Genomic DNA, 23861 nt, shown 5'->3' on the forward strand with positions numbered 1-23861 from the left:
TTTTTGAAATGTGTTTAGTGACTGTTGAATAGATTTAGATTTTTGTTATAATCCTTAAATAATTTATATGATTACTATTTACTTCGTATTAATTTAACGATGTTGGCAGATATGTACATCTCACAGAATCTACAGCTCTACATTTAGGTGTATGAAAAAAAATGTCGTGTCTGTTTTACCATTTAAATGTCTGCAGTGGAATAGTATGAGTTTAGGATCTATAGGTATAATAATATAGATTGTTTTTATTAGTTAATATTTATTAAATAGATTGTTATTTCACGGTGTTTATTTGTTATAAATCAGTTTAAAACTTCGCAACAATGCCTTTTCCTAAATATGTAGGTTGATTTTAACAAATGATTGCACTAAACTTTATTTTGCAACTGCTGATAAATTGTGCCTAACTTTATTAATTTACCGTTGGTCGTTGGAAAGTCACTTTGATTTTATCTAGATAGCTAGGTACATATTTTATGTCGCAAAGGATATGGTCAGTAATTTAATTAAATTTATTAACACTTTATTACATCGTTTAACACTTTATTGCCATTAAAATCATGGTGCACTCATAAGCAGAAATACCTAATGGGTGTTATTTTAAAAGGATTTTGTTTCACATTGATTTTTTTTGTCTTCTCTGTAGCTAAAGATTTAGATAGAAGAATTATACTACTTCAATGTGTGGGTAGGTACCCACACATTAAGAACCTGTTAAGACTTTTCAACTTATAAAAACATTAGTAAATATTCAATCGCAATCGCAACTTCTTCTCATTGATAACTTAAAATGATGAATAAATAAATCTCATAAAAAATAACCCATTTTATAACATTGAAAAAAAATACAGAGCTTTTTAAGAAAATAATCGAACCTAGTCGAAATTCCGAGGTAACAAAGCCAATGAAAAAAACTGCCGAATTGAGAGCCTACTTTTTTACACAATCACTAAACGGTACCTAAAGGTATCTTAAAATATATTCAGAAAAACTGAACTGGAATTTATGGCGTGTCTAAAATAATAGGTAGGTAGGTTTTGGAATTGTTAATGGTATCTATACAGTTCACAAATTTTTGGACAGTTTACAATCTCGCAAGATAGATAGATATCAGTTAACAACACGTTATTTTAATGATTAACCGTGGTGACATATATCTACATCCTTCACACGTGCTTTAACAACAGGATAAATTACCTAATTACGTTTATGGCAATACTTGGTAATTTTATTGCCGTGTTAAAATGTTCAGATTAGCCGTTCTTGGGATTCATTATAATTTAACCCTGCAACGGGTTATTGTAAATTTGCCACAAAGTTAATTCGTCACGTTTTTAAAACTCCATACATTGAAAGTAAATTCGTCACATGCCTAAAAAAGTATGTGTAAGTTCGTCACAGGTATATTCGGGTTATTGTAAATTTGCCACAAGTAGTAAAGTACCGCCAGCAAGCAAGGCAAGTGAATTATACCTTTCAGCCTGCGATGAAACCAGCAATATAATGATTTACATTTTAATATTACAGTCATCATTCACATAAGGTAAATTCATCAATTAAATTCATTATTGAGTCAAATTGATTTGCGCTTTTTAAAAGTAGTAGAATTTTTATTGTGTTATTAGAATTTTATTATAAAGTTTTTTTTCTTAAATCTCGTAAATACTGGTGCCATCAATGGATTTATGTTCATGGCTGGATCTTTCACCATAAACATTTCATAAACTGCCAGATTATAGGATATGACTTAAACTAAAGAGCAATGTCTTTACTTGTCTATACTAATATTATAAAGAGGAAAGGTTTGATTTTTTGTTTGTTTGTTTGTATGAATTGAATAGGCTCCGAAACTACTTGGCAGATTTGAAAAATTCTTTCACTGTTGGAAAGCTACATCATTTCTGAGTGACATAGGCTATATTTCATTTTCAAAAAAAATAGGCATCCTTACTAAAATTACGATAACGTAATCCAAGGTGTGAAAAAAATATCAAAAAACTACCTTACATCGCGTGCGCTGCGAAAACTGTTGATGATAGAACAAAATGATATACTACATTTTTTTAGAACACACCATTATCTACAAAAAATCAGCGGCAGCATATCTCTAACTATTACAGTCATGTCACAATAAGCGTTTTTTTTATTGAAAAAAAGAAATTAAAATACCACCGCTACAAAAAGCTCTTTATTTGTACCTTGGTATTAACCCTTATCAAAATAAACGATGTATTATTTAAGACTGCTTCAATATCTTTATATTACTTTTTGAATTATTCGATTCTGACAATCCATTCAAAAGATATCACGAGTTAAAAAAAAATTAAAAAATAAACTGTATTCGGCTAGCTATGCGTTGTAGGCGTCACTCGGGCAGGGGTACGGGAGGGGGGTTAAGATCACGAAATAAACTTGCCGCGCGGCTTACTCGCGCGGTCGGCTCCCTACGTGATGGACGTGTGCGGAATTTACGCTTGATAATAATTCTACATATTGAGGGAACGGGAAAACTCTTTCTTTCAAAACGCGGGCGGACAGCTAGTGTTAAAATAAAAGAAAAATATTTCATCCTTATTTTTATGAGATTGTTATAAATATTGTAGAGCCGCTCTTAATTCATTGCATTTTAAAAATATTAATACAGAGAACTGTGATTTTTACGATTACCTATGTAGAATAATATACAGTGTGTAAGTAAACTAACTAAAGGCAATCGTTTTAATCTGGCAGAGTATAGACGATGCAGGACGGGCCCTGGCCATTTGTTCCTGTGGGAGCCAGAGAGGTAAGACATCAAATTTGCAGCTTATTTTCTCATTAATCTTTAGTGAGTCTTTGTTTACCTTGAGTTGTTTTATTTATTTTTTTGGTACACAAATCATAAAAAAAACAAATCTTATTTTTCATAGTACACAAAATACAGCATGGTAATTTTATTTTAAGCTAAATGATCTCAAGTGAATTTTCATAACAATTAAAATTAGTTTACTTATAAGAAAAATACGTTACCATCTGGATAGAGGAGCTCTTCATAAACACTGATTAAAAGGGTTGCCTTTAGTTAGTTTACATACGGTAGATGTTAAGTAGTATTTTTTATAACTGAACTTTTTATATTTTTAGAACATTCAGGGTGTAAGGGACGGGTTATTGTAAACTGATTAAGAAATAAACATTTTAAATTAATTTATTGTTTAATTTTTTTGCTATCTGTACTTAAATTATCGATGTGACGAATTTACAATACTTGATATTAAATCGTGACGAATTAACTTTAAAAAAATAAAAGTGTGGCAAATTTACACATACTTTTTTAGGTGACGAATTAACTTTGTGGCAAATTTACAATAACCCTTTGCAGGGTTTTGCAACCATCTATCGTTTTTAATGAGCTATCGTGACTAAGATTTCCTTGAATGTCATAAAATTAATAACAGTTAGGTACTTGAAGTGAAAAAAATATAAGGTTCAATTACTATATTATATAACACCGATTCTTGTACTAGTAAACGTCTTATTAGTTAATATCTAATTGATCAATGAGTCGTCGTAAATGTTTATAGGTAGTATTGGAATTCTGTAGTGTAGAATCTGGAGGTGAGTTGAGGGCCGCACTTGAGATTTCTATAAGCAGCTCTGATAGTGATAATCATAATAAACTAGAGGTCCGCCCCGGCTTCGCCCGTGGTACATATTCACGTTTTCTCTACATAAGAATCCTTCCTCCTCAATCCATCCTCAAACTTCAAGGAATATAATAAAAAAAGAATTATCGAAATCGGTTCAGCCGTTCTCGAGTTATGCGCTTACCAACACATTTTGGGATTCATTTTTATATTATATAAATGAGTCAACCTGTCAATAATTGCATTAAATACAAACACATATTAGGTAGTAGACAATTCAAAACAATGATGCCGTTGTTTCACAGCCACAGTAGAAAATTTATAAAGGCATTGTGTTTCAGCGATGCTAGTAATTATACTAACTAATTTTTATAAATTATTTGTTTCAGATTTTGGATTAGTGAAGTCATGGTCAAATCAAAGGGATGATCGAAAAATAAGAAGGAAGGACGTTTACCAATAAAATATTTAGCTAATTCGCATATCTTTCAGAAGATTAAAAATAAGATATGCTTCTCGGTAAACGCAAATCTTTCCTCTTTATAGGTATAAAGTATTAGTATTAAGTGTACCTACCTAGTTTATTTTTTATAAATAGGTACAGTAACAGATTGCAGAACAATTCCTTATATCCTAGCTCTTACATTATTAGTTACATTTAATTTTACAGAAATAGAACAGAACAACATGCAAATTGCCAGACGGGTAACAACCACCACATTAACATAACATCAGGCATAATTTCCCAAAGGGCTCAGGAAAGTGCATGTACAATGTACATACATAGTAAATCCACATTTCACTAGCTAGGGAGCACGAAGCAGAAAGCCTCACGGTTCTAGTTTAGGCACCATTCCTAATTACAGGTACTAAAAATCTATGAAAATAATAACTATGGGGAAATAAGTAAATAACACTTAAATAATCTTGACTGACCGGTTGGCTTGGTTGGTAGTGGGCCTGCTTACCAAGCCAGAGGTCGTGGGTTCGATTCCCACCCGGGGCAAATATTTGTGTGATGAACATAGATGTTTGCTCTGTGTCTGGGTGTAAATTATCTACATAAGTATTTATTTAAAATTATATACTTATGTGTGTTTATCAGCCATCTTGTTTCCATAACACAAGCGAAAGCTAAGTATGGGATCAGATCGTGCCGTGTGTGAAAATTGTCCTGAATATTTATATTTGTCCTTGTCCTGAACAGCAGCTACATTATTGAGGTAGTTCCAATATAATGTTGCGCATTTAAACCATCATTAGTCAAGTTTCATATTACCACGAAGTTTATGGTATGTTTGACAGTTCTGTTCCCGTGAACCCACACAGCGCTCTCGTCACCGGGTCCGGTTTTGTTCAATTATATTTATTACACGCGCTATCCGTGACCTCAATATGAAGTAGAAACATGCCCGACGCTTAACGTCCCTTGATCGGCATTACGCATCAATTACTATTAATTGGTGAACGCTAATCAATAATGTGAAGGTAAAAGGTATGTTGTATCGATTTTTCTGCATCTGTTCCAAACAATGCATACAATATCTACTTGTTATGAGAATTTAACGATCTTGTCAGTCATATAAGTAGACCTATGACCCTGTAATAACAAATTATGACACACGTCTTAAATGTATGTCATAATTGTGTATTAGTTTTTCATTTCGAGTTCTTAGAATTGAACAAGTAAATGTACTTATTATTTCGTAGGATTGAATAATATTCATTATTCATATAATGCACAAATGTTTTCATAATTTATACCTATCAACTAAATATGTAGGGCAAGGATTCATGGCAGGGTTAATTTTAAAATAAGTTTCTGTCGACAATTAGGAAAATAATTATTGTAGTGGTTTACTATATAGTTATTATACGATATGTTGTATTATTTAATGCACTTAACATCCCTACATAATAAATAAACTACCTAAATTGTTATACTACATTCAATTTTCAAATCGTTTTCAATTTCATTTCAAGGTACTCTTTGTTAAACTCGTTTTTGAGTTAGTTTCCATATGTTTAATGACCTGTAAGCCTTATTACTATTAGATACAATTTTAAGTTAGTCTTGAAATCCACAACTGTGATGAATTAATTCAAATGTTAATTTAAGGATCTCCATCTTAGATAAATACTTATAAGTACTTTTATTCGTTAAATTTAAAATTAAAATGAGAGCCAATTCAATGATCGTGGCCATTTTAGCAATTGAATATTATTACACTTGGCCGTGGTGTCTTACCTAGTGCAATTATTTAAATTTAACTTTATATATTTGGTTACCTACTGCAGCCGTGCTAGATAGAATTTGTTGATACATAAGCTTAGTTTTAATATTCAATTGACCGCCGCGCCATCTCTCTCCCCATATAAGCTTGCATACAATAATTAATTACAATAGGTATGTACTGAGGGAAATAGTCTTCAATCATCATTTTCCCTTTTGACAATCTTAAAACCCTTATTAGAATAGTTGGTAGGTATAACAAATTGAACGCCCTTTCAGTTAAATATAAAAAATAATAATTTTATTAATTCTTTGACGACTGTACTGATTATATAAAATTGTTCATCTCTTAGTACCTATGAATAAAATTTTTAGGGTTCGATTTTTGGATAAACTTCTTTGGCAATTTTTTTTGATACAAAGATACTAAAATTTTTCTTTTTGTTTGTTTTATTAATTAATTAATTAATTAACTAAAATTGTTCTTTTTGTTCCTTGACTTTTTTTCTTCTTCCTACCATCGAAATTTCAGTAGCTTGTTACCTTTTGCCCAGGTTGCCTGGAAGAGATCACTTCTAAGTGATAAGGCCGCCTAATAAACTGTACTGTTCTTTGTTTTGTATAAATTAGTAATAAGTTTCCCATGTTTGTTGTATAGTTTTATTAAAGAGTAATAAAAATAAATAAAATCGCCAAAATGGAGTAATCCATTACGTGACGATAGCTTGCAATTTTATTCTCAACGCGCCTAAAAATTTTCACTTCAAAAACCCGGTTTTCAATTAAAGATCCATTTTCAATTTATATCAAGCATCCCGCATGTGTGATGTGATTGTGAGTATTGAGGTTTTGAGTTTATCCAACGCAAGTTTTAATGTTGTTAATATTTACTATTAATCAATTCAAAATTTAATAAAATGCGAATTTCATTTCATTCACAAATAACCTTTAAATAAATTACATAATATTATGTACATACACTTAAAGTACCGAAAAACTTTCTTATTATCTCCACCCACCTCTGCATAAAATAACTACGTCGAAATAATAACTGTAATTATAAATATCATGATAATTAGGTTAATGTAACGTTCTTTGAATCTAGGGAATAAATATTATGATTACCCAGTAACATTTCAAACTCAACTTTCAGTTGAACGAACGTAAAATGCTACGTCTGAAAACAGAAATATGACGGCGTAAAAATACTATGAAGGTAACAATAACCTTTGATTTTGATAAGAACTGATTACTGAACGCGAAATATCAATGAACTTTATCTGCTATTGTGTCGTAGGTGCAAATAACTGCATTGCAAAAACCAACGGCACAAAAATCAATCTCTATACGCTTTTCTTCTCGCTTTTTGATCTCTATTTGTATACCTATTGCTAAATAAAATTTAATAAACGGCCTTTGGATCCTTTTGAAGCATAAAATAAATTGAATGTGTATACTGGGATGTTTATTACGGTCTATAGGTAATGATATTGTGGACAATTTTGCAATGAGAATGAGGCCACGGCTACAACATGTACAATCAGCAACGATAGGTACAGTCAACAAATAAGCTATAGACACCATAAATGAAATTAAAATCTTCATCAGATAACTGATGGATATTATCTACACGTGCGATGAGTAAAGCGGTTCCCATTTTTGTATCTACAAATGTTGAAAAGCTTGATCTACATTCTCTTGCCAAGCGTACAATTTTGCACATGCTTGCAATACCACAGTCCACATGTCTGCGAGCCACGTCGGCGGGAACACCAATAGTCGAACCTCAATCGATCAATGATAAACTTCGCTTCTCAATTCGCACGGGTGTTATTAACTCGGGGAATTAATTGCTTTTCCACTTTATAACCCTCTCTGGTTAAAGCGTATTTTATTTTGTTCGAAAGTTATTATACGGCGGTGTTAAATTGGGGTAGCTTTTATTATAATAGTATGATAATATACTTCTCATTGATATTATGCTAATCTATTATATTAACTACCTACCTATTAACGTATTGGATGGTTTAATTTCTGGCAATAAGCTTTTTTGCTCAAAAAATATTGTGTTTTGGAAAAAATCATAGATGGTTTTTTGTCTTGTATTACTGAACTATATCAACGTACATTTTTATTAATTCCAATTAAAATATTTAAAAAAGCAATTGAAATGATTGTCAAACATTGAAAGTTAAAGTAATTGCAGAATATTTGTACATCAATTTAGGGTCAAAATGATGATTAATCTTAAGGGTTGCAGCACGCTGCAGTTTGCAGGTAGAGACGCGAAAAAATTAAATAACCGAATAATGCATCTGCTTCGTGCCCACGAAGTTATAGGGGACTTAATAATAGGAATCATAATAGCCATCTCTACGATTAGGACACCTGAAGATTGAATGCAATTTTATAATGATAATTGAACATCTTAAATATATACATCCTGCCGCGTTGCGTGATAAAAACAATCGAAACTGTTTGACAAATTGCTCTAATAACAGTGACAAAAACTATAATATACAGTCTGTTTTGCACAACAGTTTCCTCAATTCACCTAGAACTTACTAGTATATATTAGCAAAAATAAGACTTAGACATCAGTGATACTGTGTAATGTATTTTAAATTATGTTCGCAAAATTCAAATTATTGCAAAAACAATTGCACAAATATTACTTCCTTTAAATCTTATTAAATTACTCTGATATGGATCTCTAGCACACACGGCTACGTTGAACGCATAACAATCGTAAGGTAATTTTACTCGTACGGTGCTTGGGTATTACACACACGTTCCATTGTTTATTGAGCATAATTTAAAAGTCGGTAATGATGTAAAATATTACGATATAGAAGCCGCCAACGCTTCGCTAATCGATCAGAGCGAGGGGATCAAAGAGATCATTATTTATATTGGATATTCGATACTCGAGTAACTTGATACGATTCAAAGGTGTCACAACCAGTGTATATTTAACCGTATTATAATAGAAATAAGAAAATGTTTCGTTTTAGCTCTGTGGTAGTAAACAGATTACGCAATGGGGTTGCTACTGGTTGCAGTAATGGAATAAGAGGATTAAATCTATTGTTACGACGGCAGGGTTTTAGTACGTAATACATTTATTTATAGCTGCCGTTAATATGTATGTAGAATGTAGATATTATATAATACTTAACTTGAATAAAACATAAATTTGTCTAAAATAAAATTATTGTCAAGTAAATTGATAATCTTATAGATATATGTACATTGTAGGTACAATGATACGGATAAATGAAAAAGGAGCACAATAAAATTAAAATGCAATGTTTAGTCTAATTTCTCAAACAAAATATTATATTTAATTGGTAATTTTGTATGTTTATTTGTTTGGCTTAAGATGAATGATAATCTTATCTTATCTCACAAATATAATAAAAGTTTTTGAGGATGATACAGCCTGAGGATGGTCCTCTTTTACGGGTAAACCACTAAACAGATTTTGATGATGTGTACTTGGTAGATACTAGATAGTGACGCTAATATATATACGCTATATTATTGTAATAGATATGTACGTTCTTTTATTTTTCATTAGTTTTCGTCACCGCCCAAAAATTAAAAAAAAAAAAAAGTTTTGATGAGAATAACACGAATGCACGTTTTTTGTTTTTGTATGAAAACGGCTTTTCCTACTTTCCCGTAGAAGTCACCTTTTCTTCCTTTTGATTTATTATTAAAAATATATAATGTAAAATTGCGACATTTGCAATTGACATTTTTACATATCGATATTATTAAAAAAAAGTTTATTCTTGATCAGTTTAAATGATATATTCGGATGTTTATTAATTTTATATTAATAAGCAATCCGTTCAAAAACATTCAATTATGTATACTTAATTATATAATATATTTTTACATAAAATATTATCAGACAGAGACCTCTTTCGAAACTTTTGCTTTTGTCTTTTATATCGTGGTTATATTTATATTGTTATTTGTTATAATTTAATACCTCGGCAGTTATCGTTATTATTTTACGGCAATTAATAAAGGAAGAATGCAAGTTAACGCCAAATCTTTTACGGTAAAATCATAAGACTCAAGTGTCCTACTTCTTCATTTTTTTGACGGCCGAATAAATATAGTCGACCGGTTTCGACATACCTAGTAAGAAATGTTTATTGACAATAAGTAAATACTTGCACTAATCGTTGATTGCGTAATTATTATTTTTTTATATAACCTGTCAGTTTTTGTGTAATTAATTTTTTATGAGGTACCAAAATAATACTATTGTCGATTTTGTATTCGACTAGCTGTTCCCCGCGGTTTCACCCGCGTTGCTCCACTCCTGTTGGTCTTAGCGTGGTAATATATAGCCTATAACCTTCCTCGATAAATGGGCTATCTAACACCGAAAGAATTTTTCAAATCAGACCAGTACTTCCCGAGATTAACGCGTTCAAACAAACAAACAAAAAATCAAACAAACTCTTCAGCTTTATAATATTAGTATAGATTGTATGAGAAAGAAAGTTTTGTTTATTCAAGTGACGACGTGTGCATTTTGTTACAACCACAGTTACAACTGGTGGGTTCCATCTTGCTAAGTAATTGATATATGTATCATATTATGTATATTTATAAAAGTCATCACATCAATCTTCGGTGCCAAATTCTTAACCTTTACCTTCATAATCTCATTTATATGAGATTCATCTAGGTAGGTATCTCGATATCAACGAGCGATAATATGGGAATGAAAAATAAATAAAAGGAAGCGTGTGAATAAGAATTTTACTTTGTTTTTTCAGTAATACAATCTTCTTATCTTGTTCACCTAATCAACGGTTAAAGCAAATGCTAAAAGCATAAGTGTACCTACTTGATTTTAATAACGATTTTTTTATACAAAATAGGTATTTTGTTTAAATGTAAATTTATGCAATACATTTTATTAACATAATGTACGTTTCGAGTGCATCATAATCATAATATGTTCAGTGTCATATCAGTGATGCATGCATTTTCCATTTATCAAAGATACGTACTTACCTACTAATTGCTAATTAGTATATTAAGCGTCAAAATAGTAACATTCTTGTGCAAATTAATTATTTGAATGGCTAATATTGAATAATCCAGGCAATAAATAATTAGGTGTTTGATTTTTCCATTCTGTGCTGTGGTTACTGGGTTACATCAACCACAGAGACGCAGCGTCATTTCTGACTAATGGCAGATAAAAATATCCCTGCATAACATGCCAGCTGATATCACCATACCTAGTAACGATTCCATCCATTCCATCGGTCTTATTGTATTATTTAAAGTAATATCAAATATGCATCCAGAAATGAGAAACCCAATTCAATATTAAATTGGATTATCCAATTTCGCGCTAACTCCAACATCCTCTTTCATTTTTATCTGGCAAGGTTCAAAGAGAAATGCGGCCTAAAGAAGCCTACCTGAGTGTCGCTTGTGACTTGCTATCTCTAATAATTCAAATTCTAAGGTAAGTTTTGACGAAGTTTTTTAAACGTGAATTATATTTACGCTTGTATATTTTATGCTTGACCTGACTTAAAGATAAAATTAAACATCTATTTTAAATTGAATTTGACTAAATTATGGAGCGAATGTTCATTTGTGGAGATATGCGTTTGCGACTGATCAGACTTCAAGTCAATTGATTGATACAGTTGATTTCAAACGATACTGGATTTAAACATTTTATTAGAGCGGCAAAATTATAAAATGAGTAATGACCGTTACCTATACTAAACGATCATGTACGATCAGCTGAAGAAATAAAAGGCTCCGCCTCGCTGTACCGGACTAGCTCCGATGAGCTTAAGTCATCTTAAATTCCCCGAGATGCGTGGATATCGGACCTCACTTCCAATTAAATAGTGCCAATTGGTCACAACACAGTCACAAAATCACAAAACCGCAAGAGATCACCTTTCACTCGTAACACAGAACACTAAAATACACCTTTTAACCCAGCACGATTATTGCGGTATCTAATTCACTGCAACCGTCTAGATTTCGAATAAAAATATTGACCGCATTAGTGATGGGACGCTAAGTGATACGTTATATTCGCGTGGTAGGTTTCTGTTATATGATTTGTTTATAACTGGAGGTGAAATCGACACAATTGCGAGACGTTCGCTGCGCGCGTCAGTCCGCGACGGGCTGCCAGTCGCCAGCTGCCGGCACACTAATACACAATAGCCTGCCTCGACCGGCTCCCGGCTCCGTCGCGCGCCGCCTCCAATCGCTCTTGTGACGTTTTGTTTTCACTGGCAGAGGTACCGAAACCACCCGAGCGGAGCGTAGCATAGGAAAATACCGCCAATTCGCATTTTCTTAGCGGACCAGTTTCACTCCTAGATGAATACTTCAAACCGTTGTCCGAAATCAATCGATTGCCAGTAGCATACCTATCTAACGACGTAGGTACTCGTTATGTATTCGGTAATCAGCTTATCAGTGACCGATTAGAGATATGCAGACCTATATGTAAACCTAAATAAACATTCTTTTCCGAATTGTTGTTAAGAAGTTTCTCGAAAGAAACTTGTAACTTCTCTGTTTTTCGGCGTGAGAACACGTGAGATATTTTCTCATCATTATACCTGTTTGTGTTGCTTAAACATCTGGATTTAGAATAAAACTTGCTTAAAAATACAATAATAATAGAAGCAACTTGCTTATTAGTTAGGTATACCTACGGGTTTGAACATTTATTTGCTATGAACATCAAATGAGTTAATTTGGTCACTAAATTCATGCAAATGTAGATGAATTCATAATTTTTATTTCGGCTTCATTTAATGGAAAGTTAAATTCTATTGAATTAGTTAATTATGATAATATTATGTTTTATAATATTTTACACATATACTATTATGATTTTTAAATTAAACGGATAAACTCTACATTTCCCAAACCTGTTTTCCAAGTAAATTCATTAATTCACACGTGATTCATTAAATTCTATAAGTAGACATTTTTAAAGCGACTATTTAGACTCTTATTAAATTTTTTATTTAAAAATAATCTTAGTCGTCTCATTTACTTTATTTTTACTTTCAGTTTCAAGACAAGTGTAGAGCACAATCGCAACAGTTAAAAATATATTACTTGCCCATATTTTATTAAGGATATACACATAATAAATATATGGCTACTCAATATTCGTTTTTAACCGACTTCAAAAAAGGAGAAGGTTTATCAATGCGTCGGAATACTTTATTATAGGTACGTATGTTCCCCGATTTCTCTAAGACGCCTGGAACGATTTCGAAAATTCTTGTTTTGATTGAAAGAGCATACCTCCTAGTTAGTTCCATGATCATCAGGTCAGGATCTGATCATGGAATCCTGAACAAATCGAAGGTACTCTTCATTAATATTTGAAAGTTGGTATACCAATTCAATTTGGTCTTGTTCTGATAATTTGAAGGCGGTTTTTAGTTTTTATTAAAACAGCTATACCTACACAAGTGTGAATGATTACTTAAATATAAAAATATGTAATGAGGTGCCAACTTATAAAGTATGTAGTAGTTACATGTTGATTTGTGAATCATCAGGAAACATGGATAATTTATTTATACCAGTAAATTAGCAAATAATATATTGTATTTCATTGTCAATAAATAAATTGGATGACTCTTACCTACAACTATTAATGGGTTTCGAACAGCATTAGTTGGCATCGCATTATCTTTGAGCGGTTTACGTTATAGTAAATGAAAACAAACTCGCATATATTTCTATTATTACACTAGCAATAACAAACCGCATGCAAATCTGCATCAGTGCGAAACAAAAGGCAAACAAAACGAGTTAAACATGAGCGGTTACTGTCATAGCTTATTTTAATTTCTAATCAGCTGACGATCATGAAACATTCAAGGCAATGATTTTAAAACAATAGTAATTAACATGTTGTGTGCTAACTAATAAAAGGTAGACGATCCTTCAAACGTCTTGCAATTTTGGAGGACATCATACAAATCTTGCGCCAATTGAAGATCTATAAAGGACATACAACTTCAATAGAAACTCTGCCCATACCGACCCTTGCCCTTTTTAAGTCCTATTTCGTTCCCATATAAATGCTACATTCCCCAAATTCCCGGCCCTATCCTTTCCTTTATTGCTGCCATGGCACAGTTTTTGTTAATGTTATTGAGGGTCACATATTTTTACTTTTTGCTTCCGTAACTCTATTTGAGCTTTTTTATCCAACCTATTTCGATTTACATATTTGATAATCTCGATTAGCAATGGAAGTACGTTGACGTTAATGTTTAAAATCTCCAGACAATTGACGACAGCAAAATTATAATTATAGCGTAAGTATATCTATCCAATTAATATCTTTAATGCGCTTTAATCTCACATCAATATTTTTTGTTTAAATCTATAATATTTCCTAGTGACCATGAAATATGTAGCATAATTGCTACATATTGCTAAGCCCGTAAAAACCTTGTTATTTTGCTGTCTCTCAATGCATTTCATATTTGACGATCGTTCACTGAGTTGGGTTAAGGCTGCTGCGATTCCGGTGTGATAACGTTTGACCCTACGCTTAACAAAAATTGTTCAAGTGCGAGTCAACTAAAAAATAGTTCACATAAAATATTTTTCAGTTTATTTACATTGTATTTAAATTAAGTAACTTTGTTTATTGTACTGTACTACACAGCTTATAATAATTATTTCATCCATTCAACTAACCTATGTATCTAACTAATTAGACAACCGGTGAATCGATGAAGTACATAATATACCTAACTATGTATTATATTTTTTCTTTTTAATATTACAAAAATGTACAGATTTACGCCATTTACCTATTGTCTGTAATTTCACGTTATCAAAAAGGCACACTTTTACGGTTTACCAGAAGGTAAGGTCGTAACCCTGCCTTACCCTGTTAATCTGATAGACGTATAGATTAATCGAACTATTGTTGTTTTTGATTCGTTTTTTCACGATTTCATTTACATATGCATTTAAAAGATAATTAAGTTTCAGCCGCAAACGGAACCCTAATTCTATCATTTCTGACTATAAAGCTCATCGCAGCGGGCGCGGGCCAGTCAAAAGATATCGCTTCACGTCCGGATCCTGTTCATATCTTATCAACACTTCAACTATATTTAGTAGCACTTTCACATACTTTTATCTTCGTAGATTATTTATTTTAAATTTTAAGTTCCTATCGGCTTTTAATGCGCATTTAATTTTAAACTGCACCGAAATGTTTAATTTGTTAATCATTAACCTGATTTACTTGTATCTTTGAAATTCTTTACACTTGAATTAGATAAGACTAAAATAATTTACAGAAGAAGAAAGATTTAAGTGTATATTTGACTTATATACCTACTATTCATGAATACCCTCTACCTACCCTCTATCATCGAGATATATGTACTACATATATCTCGATGCCCTCTATAAAGTTTGAGAGGCTAAAAACCAATTGAAGTGTTTCACTCTATATCTCATATAATGTACCTAATTGGGAACAGGTAAAAGTAATGATTAGTGTAGCTCTATGTTATGGGCGTCGGTATATTAGAAAATATGTTATCTGCAAGAAGAAGAATAAATACACTTTATGAGATATTAAATAACGATTATATAATCATATAAGTAGTTAAGTACTGTATAATAATAAAATAACGAATTTTGAAGTGCACATAACAATCTCTCTTGCAAATTTACAAGACAGGGTTTAAATTTCTTCAACTTAATAATAATAATTCAAAATGTCATTTCAGAGACCACATCTAATAATTTTATGACATTTATTTCCTCAATTCTCATGTTTTCCTGACAAGCTGCTGTTTTATAAATTTATTTGCTTTTGTTGAATGATTTAATGATAATGTGTAATGAAGGTTATTTCAAGGTTATTATATATAGATCTCATCACGTTTATTGTCTATATAATATCTATCCAAATAAAATATACAATAGACTAAAAGGGTCTATTACTTTTTTTTTTCAATAATACCAGTGCCATCTTGGGAATGAGACCACGAATAGTTTTTAAAAGATTATGACAATACTTTAAGGGTTATTAACAAGTCAATTATAATTCATTTGTCAGCATCTTACTTCATCTTACCTTTATACTTATTGTATGCTTCATAAGGCTTCATAAAGCAACTACTTGTCAGGTGATAATGTTTCATATCTAGCATAAATATTCCACATACCTAATTGTTATTAATTTCTAAAATTTGTTTATTATTTCATATTATGTGGCGGAAGTATTTGGACTGCATAACGAAGTTTCCTGACCTCGTTCTTCGACTGAAATCTCGGCTCATGCTCACGTCTTGCACTCTCAACACTTCTGGTTTCGCAATATAGGTACAATATCGTATGTTTGCCATTATACATCAAGCTTACCTCATTATAGTTACGGAGTTGTGTTGTCAGTTGTCATTTATGTCATATCTAATTCGATTTTATTAATCACAAAAATATGCGTATGATTGTCATTAAAATGATAAACGCTGTCATCGATCTCTAAATTGTGACTAGTGCGGTTCAGAAGCGGATTCCCGCGGCGGGAAAACCGCTCGTATAGCATCACCCAAACTACACGGGCGGTTTCCCGCTACGTTACATCATTCGGCGCGGGACCTTGGCGCTCGTTCGTGATGTTCAAATGAACAGAAAACAGCGATAAACCGCGTCCCGTGTAGTTTAATGGTCTGCGGCAGCTTTGGCGAGCGGATTCCCGCGGCGGGAAAACCGCTCGTATAGTATCACCCTAAGAATGAGAAATAATTTTTCCAAACTTCTCCTCTTTATAGAAATAAATTTATAAAGGCAAAGGTAACCTTGTCTATTTAGTCTACTATGAATGTAGGTTATATTTATTACAAACTGGAAAAGCTGTATACAGGATTTACAAGAAGCTAAATATGCCTTTTTAGAACAATAAATCTCAGAGGAATAAATGTTATCTCTCATAAAACAGTAAAAGGAAAGGAGCAAGTCACGTATGCGCATTTTTTCTTATGAATACAGATTCCAATCATCATACCGTTTACAATCTCAATTTGAATGAGCTTCACGAACGTCAAGAGTCGCGACATTATGTTAGTCATCGTTCAGGATTGTTTACTCACTTAAGTACTTACTCTGCAACAAATACCTCTCGTCACTTATGGCTCTACCACGATATTCGGCCGACTTTCCCCGCCTCTTCCGCCGAAATTGCGAAAGTACTTAAACTCAAACTCAAACAAACTCAAACATTTATTTATTCAATTAGACTTCTTCGAGAAGCACTTTTGAAACGTCAATACATATTTTTATCATTTACCACCGATTCGGAAAGCAGTATCTATGGAGAAGAATCGGCAAGAAACTCCATAGTTGCTCTTTTAAATCATTTCAGTATTACAATTTAATTTTACAAAATATGTAAGTAACCGTACATCATAATATGCCAAAGAACTGTCCTGCGGTTCTCACGCGACAACCCTCCATGGGTTTTTATCTTCCATATATTCCTTAATGCTGTAATAGGCTCTCTGAACTAAGACGTTTTTTACATAATTCTTAAATTTAGCACTACTAAACTCTTTAATACTATGAGGAATTTTGTTGTAAAAAAGTATACCTTGACCCATAAATGAATTTTTAACTTTAGCTAACCGGTAAAATGGCATTTCAATTTTATTTCTGTTCCTTGTGCCATAACAGTGTCTATCTCCTACTCTTGTGTGTAAGTCTGCGTTTTTGTGTATATATAAAATATTATTAAATATATACTGTGATGGTACAGTGAGGATACCAGTATTCTTAAAGAGATCTCTTAGTGAGTCCCTAGCACGTAAATTATATATAGAGCGTATGGCTCTTTTCTGTAATATAAATATAGTTTCAATATCTGCAGCCCTGCCCCATAGCAGAATTCCATAGGACATAATGCTATGAAAGTAGCTAAAATAAACCAATCTAGCCGTGTCTACATCGGTGAGATGCCTTATTCTTCGAACTGCATATGCAGCTGAACTAAGCTTAGCAGCGGTGGCGGCAACATGGGCCCCCCATTGTAACTTCTCATCTAGTGTCAATCCAAGAAAAACAGTAGAATCCACAGGGTATAATACCTCCCCGTTTAAAATAATATCCCTTTTCACCTTTTTTACATTTGGAAGGATAAATTCTACACAATTTGTTTTTTTTGCATTTAATAATAAATTATTAGCAGTGAACCAATTGGATATGCGTAAAAGAGCAGAGTTTACTTCGTCAACGTTTGAGTCATGTCTATCCACATTAAATATTAATGAGGTATCATCTGCAAACAGTACTATTTCACACATATCCTGCAAATAATAAGGTAGGTCATTAATATATACTAAGAACAAAAACGGTCCTAAGATAGATCCCTGCGGAACACCTATGTTAATCGGCGCACCGCGAGATTTCTCTCCATTAACTTAATAACTTAATTTACTACATTCGTCAATAATTGTATGAAACAAATAATAACGAATATGTTTATGATATTTAACTGATTTCAATGAAAATCTGAGAGAATAAGCCCTATGACTATCCTATGAATCAGATACTAAAGATAGTACCTATATGTACATATAGTATTCCTAATTCCACTTTTAAAAGTGGCCTAGTTTCCTTATTTACATCTATAAAGTAAATGGTACTTCTCATTTAATGACTGCTATATCTCGTTACTGCTCCAAATATTTGTAAACAAATGCAAATAGGTACAGCTGGGAAGATGCCAAGAAAAGAACGAAACTATTTACATCACAATTCAAAGGATTTTACAACCTAAGTAAATGGTAGTATGATTATCTTCATCTGGGTACGTAGGTACGTGAATACGTACCAACTATGAATACTGATATTTAGCAATAAGATTACAATATCCCTTTATTAAATCAGACATTATTAAGATAGTGTACAAAGGTATAAACCTTTACGCTATGTATAAACATAGCAATGTTCCAGCACAGCACACTGAATTATGTAAATTGCCAATATCCAACAACTGCTGAATGCTGATGCAGTTTACTACACGCTCCACGGGCAATGCTTACACAGAAAATATGGTAAGAAACGCATTGCTAACATCATTTCCATTTTACACATAAGTAAATATTATAATAATATGATGTAACGTATTACTAATTTGACGACAGCATTCCAAAAATATTCTTAGTTTCGTTGGATTTATTTACCTCTCACATTTCGCCGGTGTGTAACTCGTTTTGTCAATACAATTAAATATACCTAAACGTTTTTGTATCATGTGATTTCATTAGCATTCGGCGATAGGCCTTTTATTTTAATTAAGTGATGATATGTCTTAAACAAAATATATCTACCTATTAAATTAAACATGAACACTCACTTTTTCGTCGTCCAAATTCAGGTTTACATAAGCACGTGTGCTCGATTTTACAGGTGTATGAGCACGTTCACTAAGTTTGCTATAAACCAGATTTCGTCATTTTACCACTTATTTTCATTGCGACACACCACCAGAATACACCTATAGAGAGAGATCCTCGTTAACACACAGCCTACCTGACCGCTTTCGCTCGTTCAGCGCAAACACAACCTTTGCTTTTTAGCACAGAAATCCGCTATTGTAATGCACTTTGCTAGACACTGATAGAGCCGACCGTAACACATCAAAGTCACGTAACCCGTACCGTATATTGAATTATCCTCGTGTTATGATGCGATGGTGTACGTTGCAAGAGTATTAACGCGATGGCCGCGTGGCAAAGCAACACCAAGACTAGCGAGTGTTGGAGCCGGCAGACTGCGGCCGCTGCGTGCAGGAGTGGTGGGTGGTGCCGACCGCCGGCACACTCGCATCGGATGACGACTGACTCAGTTTAACGCCCTAGAAATAACCAGTAGTCGTACGATGGAGTTACGAAACATTGGTTATTGATGTTCATCGTGTCTTCGGTATCATTATTACCTATTTAAAGTTCAATGCTTGCCAGTTTGCAGGCTTGCACATTAATGCAATAATAAGTCACGCAAAATATAGCTTAACAATCTATTTTTCTTACGACATGTAGATAATATAATCTGATGTGATTCAAAGTTCTTTCATCTTTTTATCTAGCTGCAAACCGATGTAGAGCAAACCTTTACAAAGTTACTAATCTCTTTGTGTAGGTATAGGAATTTAAGTAAATTCCAAAAGTATTTCCTGTAAATTGTTATGAGTTAACAATACCGTAAATCCGGTGTTGCAGACTAGGTTAATGTCAACTCAAGGGCTCGGAGTCAATTATCTTGTATTGTTTCCACACTTCTCAGAGTGCGTACTCATCGACTCGAAAGCTCTTTCCTAACTATTTACAGGGTTGTCCAGATCCGGTGCCCGCTTAGTTACTCAACATTTCCTTCATGCCAAGACCTTGTCGTTAACTAGAAATCTTCTAACGTCTAATTTATATGTGAATATTCATTAGTTCTGAAGGCGTGGATGTGTCAGATTAATAACTCTATTTACTTCACAGTAAAGGGCACACTTGATCGTCATCGATGATATAGATTTTTCTAGAATCGAATGATATTCACTATTTTATTTATTATTTATTATAAATAAAGACGAGTATAGTCAATAGTCATGGTTGAATTAGACATAGGTAATATGATCTATAATATAAGCAAACCCTCAGGCGCGGTCCCAGGGGGGTGGTCACGGGGGACATGACCCCCCCCCCCCAAAATCGTACTCGATAAAATAGAAAAAAATTCTTATACTGTACAATATATAAAAAACTGGTGCAAATCGGAGTCACTCGCACATCTAAAGTTCTGTTTATACCTGTTTTTAATCCCTTGCAAATGTTGAAATTTGCGAAAATTTGCAGCTAACGGCTTCTGACTCGCACTTGGCCGGTATTTTTATAATATATTGTACTGTATAAGAATTTTTTTTCTATTTTATCGAGTACGATTTTCTCAAGTTTTTGCTTATCACTTCTTCTTCACGTGAATACGATATTTGGCGAGTACGGTTGGGGGGGGGATTCCATACCTTTCCAGCTGCGTGTCCCCGTCCCCCCCCCCCCAAAATGTCAGGCTGGGACCACGCCTGCAAACCCTTAAAGTTGCAATTTGTGTAATTGGTATTACAACTTTAAGCTCTACGAAGATCCATCCCACTTTAAATTACATCTATATAAGATTTTAAAATAAATTAGTTAGTTTACTAGTTCGACTTGCTTTTAATATAAAATAAGAATTACACTTTAATTTACAGAATTACAATATAAAATAAGAATTACAAGAACATCTATAGGTAGTTATCAAAGAACAGTAAAAGTATCTACAGCACACGACAGAAATTCAATGCGAAAATAATGTAGTCTGACTTTTTCTCAAATATTATTTAATATTTGGTCACAAAGTAACCACACTGTGGCCCCCACACAGATTCGCAAAAGTTTACACCTGCCACTGTGTGGTTCCTCCACTGAAGAAGGGTTAGTCGATTTTTATTTAAAGCAACTGTTACTAAAAGCACGAGGCGAGATCTTAAGGTTTGTCACGCATATAATTTACATAGTGAAGTGTAAGTAAAATGTAGGTTAAAATGAGCTTTTTCAAGGGTTTGCCTTGACCTCTTTCATATTATAATTAGATGTCACACAAAGATAAGGATTTGTGGTTCTGGGTTTTTTTTTTTATTCTTAGGGTAAAACGTTTTATTTTATAGTCTATGGAGCATTTCCTACAACATTTTGCCTTCTAATATTGTTCAAATAATAATACATATAAATTATATTAAAATTTTCTCTCAAACAAAATATCCATTTAATAATAGGCACCTAAGAAAAAATAACAATGGATTATTTTTTTCTTAGGTGCCTATTATTAATTACGGTTATTTGATTTATCTTGTCCTTTAAAACAAGATTATAATGCTCTAATAACAATAATTCATAACATTTTCCTGTAACCATATTAATTGTTAAATGAATATTAAAATAGTGAGTATAAGCACAGAATAATATCTAGGTATATTATATTAGTGGCTAGCGTATAAGTTCATAATATTTTCGTTTGTACCTACACAATGTTTTAAGCTAAGTATATTATATTGGTTGGCAGAATAAGCTTTTGGTTTTTATTTCTTTATCAGCATTTATCAGAGTTTACCGCCCGAGGCTTCGCCCGCTTTGTCTAAAACCTAATACATAAATGATATGCTAAAACCCTCCTCTTGAATCACTCTATCTAAGAATCTATCTAAGAATCTATTGAACTATCTATCTTATTAAAAAAAACCGTTACGTAGTTTTAAAGCTTTAAGCATACAAAGGGACATAGGGACAGAGAAAGCGACATTGTTTCATACTAGGTATGTAAAGATGATAATATAAAGCTCAGATATATTGTGAAATCTGGATACCTACGTCATTTGGAAACTCCACTCATTATACCTACAATCGTTATTCCAAAATGCTTGACAACTCAAAATGAAATTTTATATCTTAGCTAGAAATTACATTTATCCTAGGGAAATAATATTTCAGATAAAAATCTGTAACTAAATTTTGTGGTTTCCTTAATGATTCAAAAACTTCCACAGATCCAACAAGTAAGTAAAATGCAAAAAATAACCGCCGCACAGACCATCAAACGTGTAAATAAAGTTATAAATTACCACCCATATTTCCAGAAGATGTCATTTTTCTCGCGACCTCCTCCGATTGACGTCATAACGTTTTACGGGTCCGCAAATCGTATGTAACTCGAGATTAGACAAGCATCCGAGTGGACGTAATGCAAGTCAATGGAAACGTTCCCAACTTATTTGCATATTCGAACGAAACACGTCATAGCATTAATGACTATCAATTTAATAAATTAAGAAATTCAATTCTAGAGGTGTTCAAAATGTCCAGGTAGATTGCTATCTACGTCATAATATGAATGTTTTAGCCAACAGTAATCAACGCTTTAAGCCTTTTGTTTAGTTTTTGTTTAGGTAGATAATTAAATTTTGCTGTAGCAATGTTATTGTTTCTTTTATTATTTAAATACTTAATTAAGTCTGTGCGTAGGTAATCCTCACAAGCACTGTAATAAAAAATCTTTCATTTGGTAGTTAGGTAGTTACTTACTAGTATATTAAAAAAATATGAAATGATAGAAATCTTATTACACAGAAACCTACCTACTATAAGAAACCCACAATGGAACAGCTATCTTCCTGAGTAATCTATGCACACAATTTATGGTTTCACCTAAGTACAAATTTATTATTTCTGCTTATTTTCTTAGAGGAAAATCCTGAAAAATATATGTCAATGTAAGACTTTGGTCACGAAAAGACGACAAAGGCCGCCACAAAGGACGTAAAGAGGCTGAGATAAATGGCGAGTGACATGCGAGCTGTAACCTTGCCCTTCTAAGCCATATCGGTGCGATAAACACTGGTTCAGGCGGCCATCTTGCTTTGCGAGGGTAGATGCAGAGATATCGTAATAGGTTCGTTTTAAATTTAAACGGTCCTCTTGGTTCCATCAAGGGCTGATATTAACGTTATAACGTTACTTGAAGGACTTATTCTAAAAGGTAGATAGTGAAAAGTTATAGAAAGAAAATAGTTTTATTTACTGTTTGGCAACAAATGCCATACTAGCCGCCCGAAAAGCATGTGGAAAGGTCTCACGTGGTCGTCGTCGAAAAATCGTCATCATATACATTAAACTACATATCTTACTTACTGAAGCTGCTAACATATTAAAATATAATATTCCGAGATCCGATCTTATTTCCCCAGATCTATCGTTTCGTTTCTTCATTGGGATAATAACGAAGTGTTTTACAGGTCCAAATTGAAATGAGGTTTGTAGACAACAAAATTCATAAGTTACGTTTCAAAAAATAATATCTATAATAATTATTAATAATTATTAACTTCAGTAAATTTTATCCATTGAGGA

General features: G+C 32.8%; 1 protein-coding gene across 4 annotated transcripts in view; it reads right to left on the minus strand.

Annotated features, from left to right (window-relative positions):
- LOC123690915 (diacylglycerol lipase-beta) overlaps positions 1 to 19684 on the minus strand; it is a 42564-nt gene extending 22880 nt beyond the window's left edge. For 2 of the 4 annotated variants that reach the window (XM_045635059.1, XM_045635056.1), the window contains exon 1: positions 11630 to 12065. The gene's annotated coding sequence lies outside the window, so the exon portion shown is untranslated. Of the gene's footprint in view, positions 1 to 11625; positions 12066 to 19288 lie in introns of those variants that run through there. The other 2 variants (XM_045635057.1, XM_045635058.1) reach the window with 2 other exon arrangements.
- Positions 19685 to 23861: the final 4177 nt, after the last annotated feature.

The sequence above is a fragment of the Colias croceus genome, chromosome 4 (assembly GCF_905220415.1).
Source record: "Colias croceus chromosome 4, ilColCroc2.1".
NCBI classification, from domain to species: domain Eukaryota; kingdom Metazoa; phylum Arthropoda; class Insecta; order Lepidoptera; family Pieridae; genus Colias; species Colias croceus.